The 15,601-nt window shown below is 35.0% G+C and overlaps 1 pseudogene; it reads right to left on the reverse strand.

Annotated features, from left to right (window-relative positions):
- LOC106461697 overlaps positions 1 to 15,601 on the reverse strand; it is a 93,975-nt pseudogene that overhangs the window by 11,480 nt on the left and 66,894 nt on the right.

A 15,601-nucleotide genomic window follows, 5' to 3' on the forward strand; every position in this document is an offset into this window, starting at 1 on the left:
TCCTTCTCTCGATCCTTCGTGAATTATCGGGAGACTACTAGATATGTGTTATTCTTGTATATATAAGACGTTGAGAACGTGACGGGACAATGTGTGTGTAGGTAATGAGTAATTGAATGTATGCAGACAAAATATTGTTGGCCACGTGAGACGTGAGCGTTTGTTATAGAGCGACTGTTGAAATTAAGTATATCGTAAGTTGTATTCGGAAAGAATAAACCAGTTTTATTTAACAAAGGACTTGTGTCGCTAAAGTTTCGTCGGAACGAATTTACGGGAAATAATTAACGAACGGAGACGTAACAATATATTCATTTTATTATATGTATTGTCCTTCTTGATGTTATAATGAAGCACAATAAATAGAGAAAATATATATATATATATTTTAAGCATATGCTTGACAATTTCAAACTTGATATTATGTATTTTTTCTAGATATATAATTCGTTATTCTTCCTATAAAATCCGTTATTATGTATTCTAAATACATCAATTGTTAATATCATATATACATAACATACTTCTTCATCTTTCGGAAAATGTAGCTTAATGATAAAACAAAACACAAAGGTAATAACTGGAAGCATTTATTAGACGTTTCCGAAGGAATCGTCATAATTCCATCATCAGTAATCTAGTGTTACAAAACAAACAAACAATATTTGTAATTACAACAATATATATATATATAAAAGAAATAAACAAATCGAACATACAAATATAACACGATAAAATGAAAACTGTGGCACAAGTAAAATAGTTAAAATAGGTTTAAATCCAGCAAAGACTATGTGTTATTTAGGGACGGGAGAAGAGTTTTATGAATGATGTTTCTTTTATAAGAAGTTCAGTATCATGTTTGCTGTTGAAATAATTTTAAATTTTGAAAGAAAAATCGGATGTCCTGTTTCTGTATTGTGTTCATAGATAGCAGAGTTGGGAGAGTTTGTAGCCTTTCTTCCGGTTTTTATGGATGTGCCTGAAAGACATTGCGAAACCCAACTTTTGACTAAATATTTTTTCCGATACAAAGATCGTTTGCCGACTGTCCATTGTTCATATCTCGTATACTTAAACACGTGTGGAGACTGTAAGGCCTCATATATTGGTGAAACCAAACGTCACTTTAAAGTATGAGCATGTGAACACATGGGTATGGTGTGACAATGCCAGAGCAGATGGACCTAGCTGAAAAGTCAGCAAGCTCGTTCCCACAAATAGCAACATGCCTGGGTATCCAGAAAAACTGGACAGAAACAGAAGACAGTGAATATCTATGAGAACAAGGTGAGAATTCGTGTGAAACTATTCCAATGCAAGAAAAGAGAGTCTGTGTAAATAGTACAGTTAGTGTACTGCTTACCATCTATGTGATCCAGGGCAAGAGAAATGGCATACAACTCGGTAGTAAACACAAAAAATGTAGAGGATCTTGTAAGAAAATCAACAAGCCACAATAGACCATGACAGAGCTCAGAGAGTCACCTGATTTTGAACCATCTGTAAAAACAGGAACCGAAAAATGTTTCAAAAGATGTTTGGCAAACAGAACACAGTATTTCCAATCAGGAGTATCCATACTCTGCAAATGACTCAAGGAAAGATCAATACTGGGGATGTTAATGAGCCATGGGGGGATGGGCTGATAATCAAACTCAGCAACACAATCCAATGACAGACCCAATTCAGCCAGCTATGCCTGTATACAAATGCCAAAAGGAGTAAGGGCAGACAATCTATTCCTCAAGAGCACAGCCCATTGAGGAAGAAAGACACAATCCTCGGTGGGATGCTGTGGTAAGGATCAAAGCTTAGTAGCATAAAGCAAAAAACATTGGTTCAAGAGGAGGTTCATGAGACTCAGTATACAGACTTTGGACTAGGGAATTACAGAAATCCCCTGTGGTGCACAGGTCCACCACCTTCAAAGAAGATGGTTTGGCAGAAACACAGACCAGAAACCCATAATCCAGCATGGATTATATGAGGCATGACAGTTCTTGAGCATGGAACATTGATTTGCGTCCTAATAAGTGGAAGATAGGATGCAGAAAATGTTCAGTGAGTGCCCTTGTACACTTGACACAAGGCTGCTTAATGTGAAAAATGGAAGTAAGCTTATAGTCAAAGATAAGCTCCAAGAACTTTGTCTCAGGAACCATGAGAAAAGCAACACCACTGAGATGAAGCTCAGGATCAGGGTGTTAACCCTGTTGGTGGCAAAAATGGATGCAAACGATTTTAGAGTAAAAAAATGTGAAACTGTTTGCTGTGGTCCACCCCAACAAGAGAGTGAGAGCAGTCTGAAGCTGCCACTCAACAAACCTCATGTTCAATGACTGACAAGAAAGGTGGAAGTTGTTAACATAGAGGCTGTTTGCAACAGTAGGAGGAAATTGTTGAGTGATAGCATTTATTTTGATACTGAGTAGGGTGACACTCAAGACAAAACCCTGAGGGATTTCATATTCCTGTGTGAAAGAACAGAACGGGGTCGAACTCTCATGGACTTCGAATCTCCTGTCAAGTAAAACGTTGTTACAAATAAAAATGGGCAAATGGCCATGCAACCCATAGGAGCGAAGGTCCCACAAAATACCAAACCTCTATGTAGTTTCATAAGTCTTCTCAAGATCAATGAATACAGAAACAAGATGCTCTCTCTTGAGGAAGGCTTCCCTGATCGAGGTTTCGAGATGCATAAGGTGGTCCATGGTGGAGCACTGTCAATGAAAACTGAATTGGGTGGGCAAGAGGAGGTTGTTTGATTCAAGGAACCAAACAAGATGTGCATTAACCATCCTCTTCAAAAGCTTACAGAAACAATTACTCAAAGCAATTGGACAGTAATTAGGAGGAATCTTGAGATCCTTCCTAGGCTTTGAAATGGAGGGGGGGGACTAAGTATCAGAAAAGATATTCTCCTGCTAAATATGGTTAAAAACAACCAGAAGAAGAGCAAGATAGGCAGTAGAGAGATGTCACAGCATCTCATAGTGGACATCATCAGGTCTGACTGATGTACTGCCACATCAATGAAGAGCAATGTTAATTTCCACCAGCATAAACGACAATTATTACTATAAAGATGATCTGCCCAAAAGGAAAGTGGTGATCTTTCAGCTTGAGACTTGATGGCCAAGAAGGTGCGAGAAAAGGCAGAAGTGCTCTAAAGGTGTAAAAACCACTTCCCGAGTGTCTTGGCGATACTCTGTACACCAGCAACATCCTAGCCATCAGAGAGCAAAATGGAAAGGGAATGGGAAACATATTTCCCATTGATCTTCAGAATATTATCCCAGACGACTTTGGAACTAGTGGTAGAAGAGATGCTGGTAATGAACTTAATCCAAGATTCCTTATGGATTTGACACCTGACCAACTGGGCACAGGCACAAGCCTGCTGGAAAGCAATGTGGTTGGAAAAAGTGGTATACCCGCAAAAGATATTCCAGGCCCATTTCTGAGCCTTTCATGCCTTCTTGCATGCAAGAGACCACCATAGTTGAGGATACCATTGGAAACGTGTCGAGATTTGGGGGATTGAACGAACAGTTTCTTGAATAATACAACCAGTTACTGCCTCCACACAGTCATTAACAGATAGAAGACTAACGACAGCAGGATCAAGTTCTGAGAGCAGTTAAGGAGAGCCAGTCAGCCTGATCCAACCTTTATCATGGCACAGGGGTCAGGTGGTATTAACTGCAGCCAATCTCCCTCAAAACGATGGGGAAATGCTCACTGTCCTATGGGCGAGTGTCAACCCTCCAAGAAAAATGAGAAAAAATGAAGGTGAACAGATAGATAAACAAATAGCAGTAAGACACTGACTAGGTGCATGAAAATGGGTAAATGAAACATTATTGAAAAGAGAAGGATTGTGATCTGAAAGCATACTCTCCACAGAATGATCCCTCCCATCAATATCAGTACCATCCCAGAAGTGATTGTGTCCATTAAAGTATCCCAACAGGAAAATGGGAGATAACAACTGTTCTATAAGAGTATCAAGGTCTGATTGATTATAAGTTTCTCCTGGAGTCCCTCAGAAATATGGATGGCTACAACCTCCAAGGACGTACTGAGTGACACAGACAAAGTGGGTACATGCTGGTAAACCAGCAGCACCACACCTCCCTGAACTTGACTATCACCTAAGCTGCCATTCCTGTAGAAGGAAAATTACCAAAATGTGACAGTATCGCAGGCTGATGGAATAATTCTTGCAAGGAGAGACACATGGGATGATAAGTATCAATCAAGACCTTAATGTCATACATACAAATTACAATGAAAACCTCGACAGTTCAACTGTATCAAAGTGGCAATTTCTATTCAGAAGGAGTAAAACTGGGTGGATAACCATTTTGTTTGTGACCATGACATTTTTCTTTAGTAGAAAGAGGTCCATCTACCTTCATGGAACCTGTTCTACGATGATTGGGCAGATCTCTGTCGGAAGAAGAAGATTCCAGTGGCTGAGGGTGTGACAGAATAATGGTTCTGCACATCGGGGCCGAAGGAGAGTGACCAGAGCGGTCACTGTATGCAATAGTGGGGAGAGAAACAGGAGTAGATGTGGACTCATCAACCCATGCAACAAAGAATGGCAAAAGACTATTCAAATGGTGTGAGAAAGACTATGATAAAGGCATGGAAATATCTATATGCACTCCCACTGTAACACTGGAAGGAAGTGCAGTAGCATATGTCCGAGATGGAACAGGGGGCAACAACTTCTGAGCCTCAGGGTAATAAACCTTATTTACAATACATAAATGCTGTACCTCTTTTTCCTCAATCCCACTTAGAGCAAGAACGAAAAATGAGGGGTGGTAACCACTACAATTGTTGAAGTGAGAGTCCAGTTGATACTCACAAGCACCATGATCTTTGCCACCACAACAAGTACATGTCAAAGAACCATGACAAGATGCTATAGAATACATGATCTGCTGACACTGGAAATACCTGAAGGGGTTAGTAACATAAGGCCAGACCTTACAGTTCAGATAAACTGCCATGGTGATGTAAACGTAAATACAAGAACATAATTCTATCTTTAGAAATGGAGATACATCGGACAGCTAAAACTCCTTGGGTAGAGAAGGCAGCGAGGATCTCAGACTCTGGGGTGTTCCTTAAATCCCTCTCAACAATAAATTGTTGTGAGGAAGTCAAAGTAGCAAGGGAAGTACCCTCAATAGGTATATCCCCAATTGCCATTGATTTCAGGAGGCGTTCTATGTGTTTGATGTTGATATTTCCATCAAGATGTCCCCAAAACATAGCTTCTTATATGACTTATCAGAACCAGCTAGCCCCTTTAATCCCTTCTGAATGAAAACGGGAGATGTGTTGAAGTGCCACCGATATAAACTGACCCATCAAGTGATACCCCTCAACCACCAGGAACCTCTCCTACCCTTCCTAGGATGACACATACAGCAAACACATTGGTGGATGTTCAGATATAAGAGGAGGTAAACTGACGATACAGAACCTTCCCTGGGAGGTCTCCTCTCCATGTACAGAAATCCACCTCAAGGAGTGCAAGAAAGGACATACTCCAAAGTTAAGCAGATGTCGAGAAGAGTAATATTTTGTACTAAAAATAATCAATGGTGGGACTTACAAAATTCAGAAGGACAGGTGGTTGAAGCTAAAGATTTCCCACTATGATCATCTTTGGGAGAACTTCAATGAGAGAAGGGTGAGCTGGGTAACTTCAAAAAAGAATTTGCCAGTGAAAAGGCAACCTGCTGAAGAGCCCAAGATTCCTGTTGAGACCACTCCTAGAGAATCCTAAGAATAGAACTGCCAGTGGACTTGCTAGACGACCTACTTATGGAGAACATCTACAGGGACAGGACAATATCTGATGATAATAGACAAATGGGCAATAGGTCATCCCACCTGCATACCTAATTTCCGGAGAAGTAAATCAACAAAACGACCTGATGAATGGATAACTCAGGGCACTATTTATTAATATTTTTCAAGAGTATTCACAATCCAGGAAGGGGTCGTGTTCTGAACTATATTTTTGATATTTTAATTCAGATGTTTGATAGAGAACGCATGACACAGTATCTAGAATTTTCATTAATGTTGTTGTATAGAAGCTTCTTGTAGTATGTAGAAATAGGAATTCTATATAACTACAAGGAAAATGGAACAATGAGTTAAGGAATGAATAATCACTGAGTTAGTTAGTTCAATGTTAGAAGTGAGAGTTATTACATCTATTTACGTACTTAGTAAATTATTTAATGTTTTTGTTATCGATGAGTTAGCAAGAGGAAATAGAACATAAAAATTAAGGTTATTTGTGAATTAGGCATCCCATTACCCTTTGAATTTGTTTGAACATACCTATGTTATTTGACATACAACTTGTGAACGTAGCCTATAGCAAATGTTAATGTAGAAACAATTTAATTTGTTGTCATATGGACTGAACTTGTGATTATTTTTCGTAAATAATCCAAAAGAATCCACCCAACGATTGACCATGTTACAATACTATCTTTCAAGATCAATAATTTTTATAGAAACTGTTAATACAGCATCAAATCTAATGAAGAGAGGTTTCAGCAACTACAATTTATTGTTAAGTTTCCTTGCTAACTGATTTAAAGGAACTTGCTGAAACACTGTGGTGAGGCAACTGCTGTTAGTGCAACAAAACTGTGTGATGAATTACAATCACTGTCACAGAGATTGGCTACAATTATGTCAAAAAAGTGTATTGGAATATATGTTCAAGAATTAAAAGATTGGGATAATCATTTTTGAACACTTCTTTTGTACTATAAATTTCTTATGCCCATGAATTTTGCAATTAAAGAAAGAAGCTTTTCCAAATTCAAAGCCATTTAACTGGCAACAGGTTGAGCATGAAATGACATAAAAATTGGACTTTAAGTAAGCAGTGTGTGATTGCGCCTGAAATAATAATAAAATGAAATTTCCATAATTGTAAAGTACACTCCCATGATTTTAAAAGTGAAATTAGAGGGGTGGTAGATTGAAAACTTGCCCTAGGTTGACAAAGCAGTGAGTGTATTGCAGATGTAAAATTACTTTGTTTCTTCCTTTCATAACTAGAAAATATATATCTTTATTAAGGTATATTCAAGTAATTTTTTATGTAAGCTATCTGTATTTAATCTTTTGATATCCTTTTATAAGTACAAGATAGATCGTACATTTGTGCAAGTCTTTTATCTTAGCAAAAAGTTACTTACCACAGTGATCACTCTATAGAGGCCTATACTTTATCCATATTTTTGTATCATTGTTCCCCTGGGGTATGTGTCATATTCAAGTTGATGAGTGATACAGAGACTTGTACAAGTTAATATGTTACTTAATTGTTTAGTGTCATCAATGTTTTAGTTCTTGTCCTCATCTTGGGAAGATATGCTATTATCCACTCTAGCAGCAAGATGTTAGTGATAGTAGAACACTAAAGCTGATCATTCAAGTTCTGAGGGACAGCACTACATCACTGTGGATAAGATTTTGTTTAATCTGTTCACTTTAATTATTATTTTTTTGTCATACGTGGTTAATTTATTCACTGTTTAACATTTCCCGAGTCTGCTTATAAGATATATGTTTAAATAATTTAGTAATTAGATATAGTATCTTAAATGTTTTTACTTACTTTCATTACAATAGCTGCCTCGCCAGCCATGATCACAAATACAATATCCAGTATAAGAATGACACGAAGAATTATTTTCACAGTCACATGCATTTTCACACTTGGGTCCCCAGTGACCATGGTGGCAGTGACTATCACATCTTACACCTGTATCAAAAGAGCAGAGTATTTCAAACAAAATAAAAACTACATAATTAAATGAATATACTGTATAAAATAAAACTAGATTTTAAGTTATAAATATAATTTCTAGGGGTAACAAACTGTACTGGAATCTTTTTAACACTTTAAATAATGTTATAAACATCAATCTGTCACCATAAAGTTGCCTCGGGATCAGTTACACATTTCTCAGCTCTGTTAAATAACATTTCAAAATGGAAAATAATATTTATTTTAATGTTTTGTGCCATTTTGTAATAACTGAGCAAACATATTGCTCAATCAGACAATAAAAATGAATACTAAATTTTAATTTTACATGCACTTCAGTTCTATTAAACAACAAAAATTAAGTAATATTTTTATTAATGTTACATGTAGCTTGGCTCTGTCAAGTAATTAATGAACAGTAATTTTCCACATTCATTTCCTTTGTTAACTACACAATAAAATTCAATCAATCTCTTTTATCAGTATTCCTTTGCTTCCATTCATAAATAATATTAAACAATAATTATACTTCAGGTATTGCATCCTTGGTCTCTTAACAATTGTAAATAACTCACAGTCTCGGCTATAATGTCAGGTTTGCTACATCTATAAGAGTCTCTACCTTTTGATACCCTTTGAGAGGAGTTCTTATTCCAAAGGAGGTATCCTATTTGTAAGGAATCCACATCAAGGGAGAAAGTTGTTTAATTTTAGTAAGTAAAGATATATTCTTTTAGATATGTTAGCTTTTTATCATGGTGAGTATACACTGAAATGTTTAGACACTATTTATTTCCATTTTGATAAGCAACAAACATTCTTACTTTTAGATCTGTTATCCTTTCATCCTGGAAAGTAAATATTAATAATGTCAGATATGATGCCTTTTCATTCTGGTAAGTAAACAATGATAATGTTACAAGTTATATTTTCAATTTTGTAATATGTTTGTTTAGAAGAAGGTGCATGATGCTTGGATCAAGTAACTTTATTTTGTTTATTTATTTAAAGTTAAGCACAAAGTTACATAATGGGCTTATCTGTGCTCTGCCCATTAAAGGTATTGAAACCTGGTTTCTAGCATTGTAAGTTTACAGACATACTACTGTGCCATTGGGGGCTATTCTACATTAACGTTACAAAAACGTAGATTTTTTTTTTAGATGTTTAGAAAATTCGACGGCAAGTTTTCTAGTATATTCCAAGTTAGATTATGAATGAGTTAGACAGTCAATAAGCTAACTATATAAGCTTGTAGTATGAATCATTCAGTGTGTTTATATATATTTGGATCAAAGAACAATACAGACCTACAGAACCATCAAGATAAAAACGAAATTAATTAGATTTATGAGGTAAAAAGAAGACATACTGTTTTTCTATTGTTTCATTTACTACTTTCATTCTTTCTTCTTCTTCCAAACACTTTTCAATCGACCACCATTCCTTCATTTCTCAGCCGATTGACTTGAAGCTTAGTAGGGTTTTACCTTGGTCAAATATATTCAGACATATTTTGAATTTAGATATTTTAAAGGTATTTATGGGGTCAAGGGTAAAACAATCCAATAATGTATATTTTTTGCTTCTGTGCAGTTATATTTACAGCAATCAAGATGAAAATTGGCAAAAATATAAATTTTCATATGCCCAACACATTGACATACAAAAAATTGGATTTGCCCATTTTGAGTCTTTATAGGTAGGATCAGTACTCACAAAAAAGCATAATTTTGCGTGGTTTGGTCAGTTACTCCACCGTATTTTGGTCAATTTACATGAAATTTGGTAAAAAATATACTTTTTTTGAAATCACAAAAAGATATAGACTATTTTGGAATTTTTGTCTTTTACTCAATTTTTCAGCAAGGAAAACACAATTTGGTGTTTTCGTGAACTATTCAGGTGTTTGTCAACCAACTTACATGGGATCTGGTACAAAAATGTTCTTCTGCAGATCCCAAGCAGTGATATAGACAGCTTTTGATTTGTCTGTGTTTTTTAGTATTTATTTGGTGTCAAAACTGGCTATGCTAGGATTGTGTGGCACAGACATGTTGCATTTGCCCACGAATGTTGGCCTCTTTAACTGAGTAAAATAGTCCATCAGTTTATTGATGAACATATCTTGCAGCATGCTGATTCACATTGATTTTACAGCCAGAATTGTTTGAGTTGAATTGTTAATGAAATGTGGGAAATTGCCACTGGAGATGAAAAAATAAAAGGGATTGATGCAAATGGCAGTTGGACATGAAGTTCCAAAAAGGAAAGTTAGAAGTTACTATTATTGTAGCAAGCTTCGCCATACTTCATGATATCGGGGTAACATTGAGGAAAATCACATATCGGGAGTTGATATCATGCAGTAACATGGGTATGAAGTTTGGCTAGTTTCAGATAGAGCTACAATCTGTGACTAGGAAGTCCCTGTGCAGTACATGATATTTACTACAATGAAAATTGAACTTCCGGTGAAAATACTGATGATGATTATTGCACCACCAAGGAATAAAATTCTCATTCCAGGAATTTTTAGCAATAATTCTTTATCTCATGATTAAATCATAGTGAAACCAAATACTCTAGCATATTTTGAGGAATTGAAAAAAGCTCTCATTGATGTAAAAAATGAAGATGTCATACATGACTTTGCCTAAAGAAGACTTAAATCTACCTATAATAGAATAAAAGGTAGGTATGGTGTAAACAGAGATAAGATCAAACCAAATTTCATTGGGATGACATGTTAATGGCTGAGCAGTTCCCGTCACAAGAGAGGAGAAACTCCAAAATTAAGTAGATATTTGGAAGGAAAGTCACCAAGCCAAATGTCATCCACTGTAATCATCTTTAGAAGTACGTTGGTTAGAAGAACTTTTCAGTATAAATTCAATCTGTTGTGGATTCCTGAGTGTACTTCCAAAGAATCATCAATAATGAAGCTGGCAATGGCTTTACTCGATCACCTACCTAGGGTGAACTCCCCCAGCAACAGGTTGGCCAATATACTATGCGACTTGGAAAAGAAAACCACCAGAAGATGTTGGCGAAAGGACAGTTTAGTGTTGTGTTTTGTTATTTTTTATATTAGGACTGTTCAAGGGCCTTCGTATTCCAGGAATGTGGTAGTGTTATAAGCTATATCTTAAATGTTGTTATTTGTATATTAATTAGAGGGTCATGATGCAAAGATAAGTTAAGCTTGTGGTGAGTAGGGCTATAATATTTTAAATTGATGTCACAAAAACCTACTATATTTGCAAAATATCTAGAACATTTGACGTCAAGCTTTCTAGTATATTCTAAGTTAGATTATGAATGGGTTAGCTAATCAAGTAAGTAATGTTGTAGTATGAATTATTCAGTGTGCTTATGTATTTGTATCAGTGTTAGCGATCGGGCATACTGAATTATTTTGTATTAGTAAGTTGATTATTTTTGTTGGTTATAGACCAATTACAGTAGTGTTTCCTTAGTTTTACAGTTGTTTGACCTGAATTGTCAATGAAATACGAGAAATTGTTCCAAAGATGTAGAAACAAAAGGGATTAATGCAAAAACCATATGGGCATAAAGTTTTTAAGATAGAAACTGTAAGTTACAACAGTTTAAAAATGGAGTAAGGTTGTAATAGTGTCAAGAAATATATATATATTGATTAGTTATATTTTATGCGAATTGGATTTTCGATTATGTTAGATATACACAACTATTAAAGTTTTAGTTTAATGCAAGCATTACAACTTAGATAGTTTATATAGCACGGGTGTCATATTTAGTAATATTTAGAAGTGATATTTTATGGTAAGTTTGTTTACGTAACTGTTTACGAATTATAAGTTATGTAGTTCAATTATTATGAATTAGTGACGGTTTACAATAGTTAGATCATTGCATCATGTTGCTAGAATGTTTTGAGTTTCTCATTGGTTTAATTGAGTATTATCACATCAGAATATTTAGTATTGCGTGGAAATCATTATTGAGTATTGTGATAACAGAAGAGAGAGAAAAATAATTTGTCTTGTCAAAGGGTGTTCTAAAGTAACTGAACCAGCCTTTGTGAACTTTGACGAGAAAATACAATTATATAAAGCTCTGGATACAGCTGTGGTAACCAAGTGGTAACCAACAATATTATGAACATTTGGATATGCGTTTGATTTGTTTTTGATATATTATTTTTAATACAAGCGGACTGTGTTGCTGTTTATTTATAGTTGAAATGTATCACCAACAATTTCAAGACACTTACTGTAAAGAATCCGGTTTTACAAAAGCCTACAGATTAGTTGTACCAACTAATTCATAGTTTGTTTTGAATTTAGGATAAAGTTACTCGAAGACTATCTGCACTAACTGTCCCTAATTTACCAATGATAGACTAGAGGGAGGGCAATTAGTCAACATCACCCACCACCAACTTTTGAGCCTCTCTTTTGCCAATGAGATTGGCTGTCACATTATAGTCAAAAAGTTGAAAGAGCATACGTGTTCAGTGAAGAGGATTTGAACACGTAACCTGCAGATTGCGATTCTACTATCTTAACCACAAGGTGATGCCAGACCTTAATAATTTGTAGAAACCACAAACAAAAGACCAACTTTTGTATATGTTTCTTCTGCATCATAGTAAATAAATAATTCTTAGCTTTAGTTACCTTTCCATCTTGTTAAGTAAACACTGATACTTTTAGATATATTATATATCATTTACCTTCCCATCCTGGTAAACATCTACATTCTCCTGTCTTGTGGTCACAGCCAACTGAGTTGTTCCACTCACAGTCACATTTTTGGCTACAGTTGAGTCCAAAGTATGCTTTCTGAATATAAAACATATGTGAATCATAAAAATTTGTTAAGAAGTATAGCTGTTATATTTGTTTGTTTTCATTTAAGCAGTATTTCACTCTTCATCCAATGAAAAAAAAGTTCAAAATACTGAATATTCTAGATTCTGTTTCACTGATAACTTTATTATCTCTTACTAACTTATGTCATAAGTTGGACAAAATTGTGAATCATTTTTCGACAAATGCAAACGTATATTTCAACCTTAAATAAGTGTATTAACAAAAGACAAAAACATGTGGAATGTTGATAAGTTTTTTGATATATGAAGAAGTCACTCAAATGAATTAATATTTTGTAGCTAATCAAGGAAAACAACTTTTGAGAGATCACTTGCTTTCTTTTGTTATTCCAAATTGCAACATAATTTTTATAAATTTTTGCAACGAAAAATAAATCTGGTTAAATGTTGTGCTTAAATTACTATATAATATATTTTTAACTTCAACTACATTAATGGTAAGTATAAACATTTTAATCATGATACTGCTTCTTGTAAATTTCATTTAAAAAAAATAAAAACTTATCCAGCTTCACTTGTAAACTATAATCATGTTTTCTCAAATTATAAAGGGCAGAAAACACTGATTTTTAGCATATGCAAAGTTAAATGCGTTGGGGTATCAGACAATTTATAAATGAATACTAGTTTCTGAAATAAGACCTAAGAAGTAGAGAAGTGCGATAATGGAAGAATAAAAAGTTGGTAAGAAATCTCATAGTATTTCAGAAAAATTACAACTTGCACGTACTGGCGCCTATGGTGAAAACCACATTTTAACAGACGTATACATTAATATAACAATGAGAAATATGCAGGGTTTGATTAGGTTACTAATGATACCTCATCTCATACTTATTTTCAAGATATATCATACAAACAATATGTGTTCAGTCCATTGGTTGCATATACAACATGCCAACACTAATCGCCTTTACAATTAACACAACATTAAGAAAGATATTATTTTATAAATCCCGTTAGGAATCATTCAAACATAAAACTTTTAAATTGAAAAAGCTAGTAAGTGAAAACGAATCTAGAGGACTTAAACCTCTGGTTAATGGGACCAATGCCCTACCAATGAGCTATCCAAGAGTACAAGCTGCTACTGTAAATGTTTGCCCATAAGGTTTTATACTATGAGTATGATTATCACTTATGACCTTTTTCAAGTAAAATTTTTATATTATTATTTCATTTATTCTCCTAAAAAGTCAAAATTATTTTGGTTTGTTTTCGTTTATTTCTTGAATGTTTTTGTCAAGCTACCCAATGGTTATCTCTGTTAACTTTACCTAATTTAGAAGTGATAGTAAAGAAGTAAGGCAGTTACTCAACACCACCTTCAACCTTGAGCTACTCTTCTACTGAAAAAATTGCTATTGACTGTCAGATATCAACCCTTCTCTGAAAGGGCAAGCATGTTTGGTGATGGGATTCAAATTTGCAACCCTTATATTGTTAGTCAGTGCTGTAAATACGACTGCACAGAAGCACAAAATATATGCTTTAAGTTATCTTACCCTCGACCCCATAATATCCTTTAAAAGGCCTAAATCAAAAATATGAAAGAGATCCTTGGGAATATTGGACCAAGGTATAACCTTAACGACTTTAAAGTCAATCCGCTGAGAAATAAAGGAATGATGTTCGATTGAAAAGTGTTTGAAAGAATAAGAAAAAAAGAAGAATAAACAATAGAAAAACAGTATGTCTCTCTGCAGAGACATAAAAATAAAAATAAAAAATATAATTAATTAAAATAACAAAATCTGAATATTTTATACAAGTTTTAAACTTAATTTTATGACTTTTCAAAATGTTTGTATCTGTTTTCTGATATTTATAGCTTCTTACTGAAGAGTAGTCTGTGATGTTAAAAATCCAGTTAAATAAAACGTTTGGTAAATAAAGAACAATTTGGTAATAAAAAAACCATTCCCAGTTTCTCACACACACATATACATATTTGTTTACAAGAAAAACCTGAAATGATTGAAATTAAAGAAAATATACAAAATAAAAATAATTATACATATTTACAGCCAACAGTTGAGGCTGGTGAGAAGATCCTCCATGGTTGCCAATGACTTCTCCTTTCTTTTACTATTTGTTGTATTACTTTTGTGGCCCAGACTAACTTCTCTTGGATCTCAGTTATTTTGCTACCCTGGAGTTACATTATATTCTTTCTATTGCAAATCTTCTCCTAAAGAGTAACCTGTCAGCTAGTCATCTCGTCTGAGGTTGGTAGTGAGAACATCTACACAACCTTGCACTGGAGACAATCTCCTCTGTGATGAGCATCAGGTGTTGTGCCGATAGCTCCTGAAACCCTAGCCATCCTGCTAGCAACACTAAGAGTGTTAAGGTTGAGGACAGTTTCATGTAGTGACAACGGCTATTGTCCATAGAAGTTCCACTGATTCGACGTTTGTTGCCAAGTGAGACTTTTGAACAGACTGATCATTGGCACTGAGGTCATTCTACAACTTAGAAAACCCAAGAACTGCCTTTTTTTCAGCCCTTTTATACAGTGAACCTTTTGGAAGTGGACCAAAATTTCACCTTTGTGACATTGCTTCAATTGCGACTTCTGACAAGAAAATAGAATACCTTCAGATTTCAAAATCCTCTAATGACCACCCTTTTTCTCAGAATGTGTGGAACTCATGGTTTCAGGTAAGTAATCCAGGTTAAGACCAAGTGATAAGGTCAAAAGCAATGATGCTAAAGTGCAATTTCAAATGATTCAGGGGATTCAAGAATTGAGATGCACCAAGTCTCCTGAAGCATCTCGTCTTCTCCTTTGTCCTGGTTCGGATCCCCGTCTCACCAAAACATGCTCGCCCTTTCAGCCGTGGGAGCGTTATAATGGGACGGTCAATCCCACTATTCGTTGGTAAAAG

This window comes from Limulus polyphemus, unplaced genomic scaffold (assembly GCF_000517525.1).
Source record: "Limulus polyphemus unplaced genomic scaffold, Limulus_polyphemus-2.1.2 Scaffold40, whole genome shotgun sequence".
Lineage (NCBI taxonomy): Eukaryota > Metazoa > Arthropoda > Merostomata > Xiphosura > Limulidae > Limulus > Limulus polyphemus.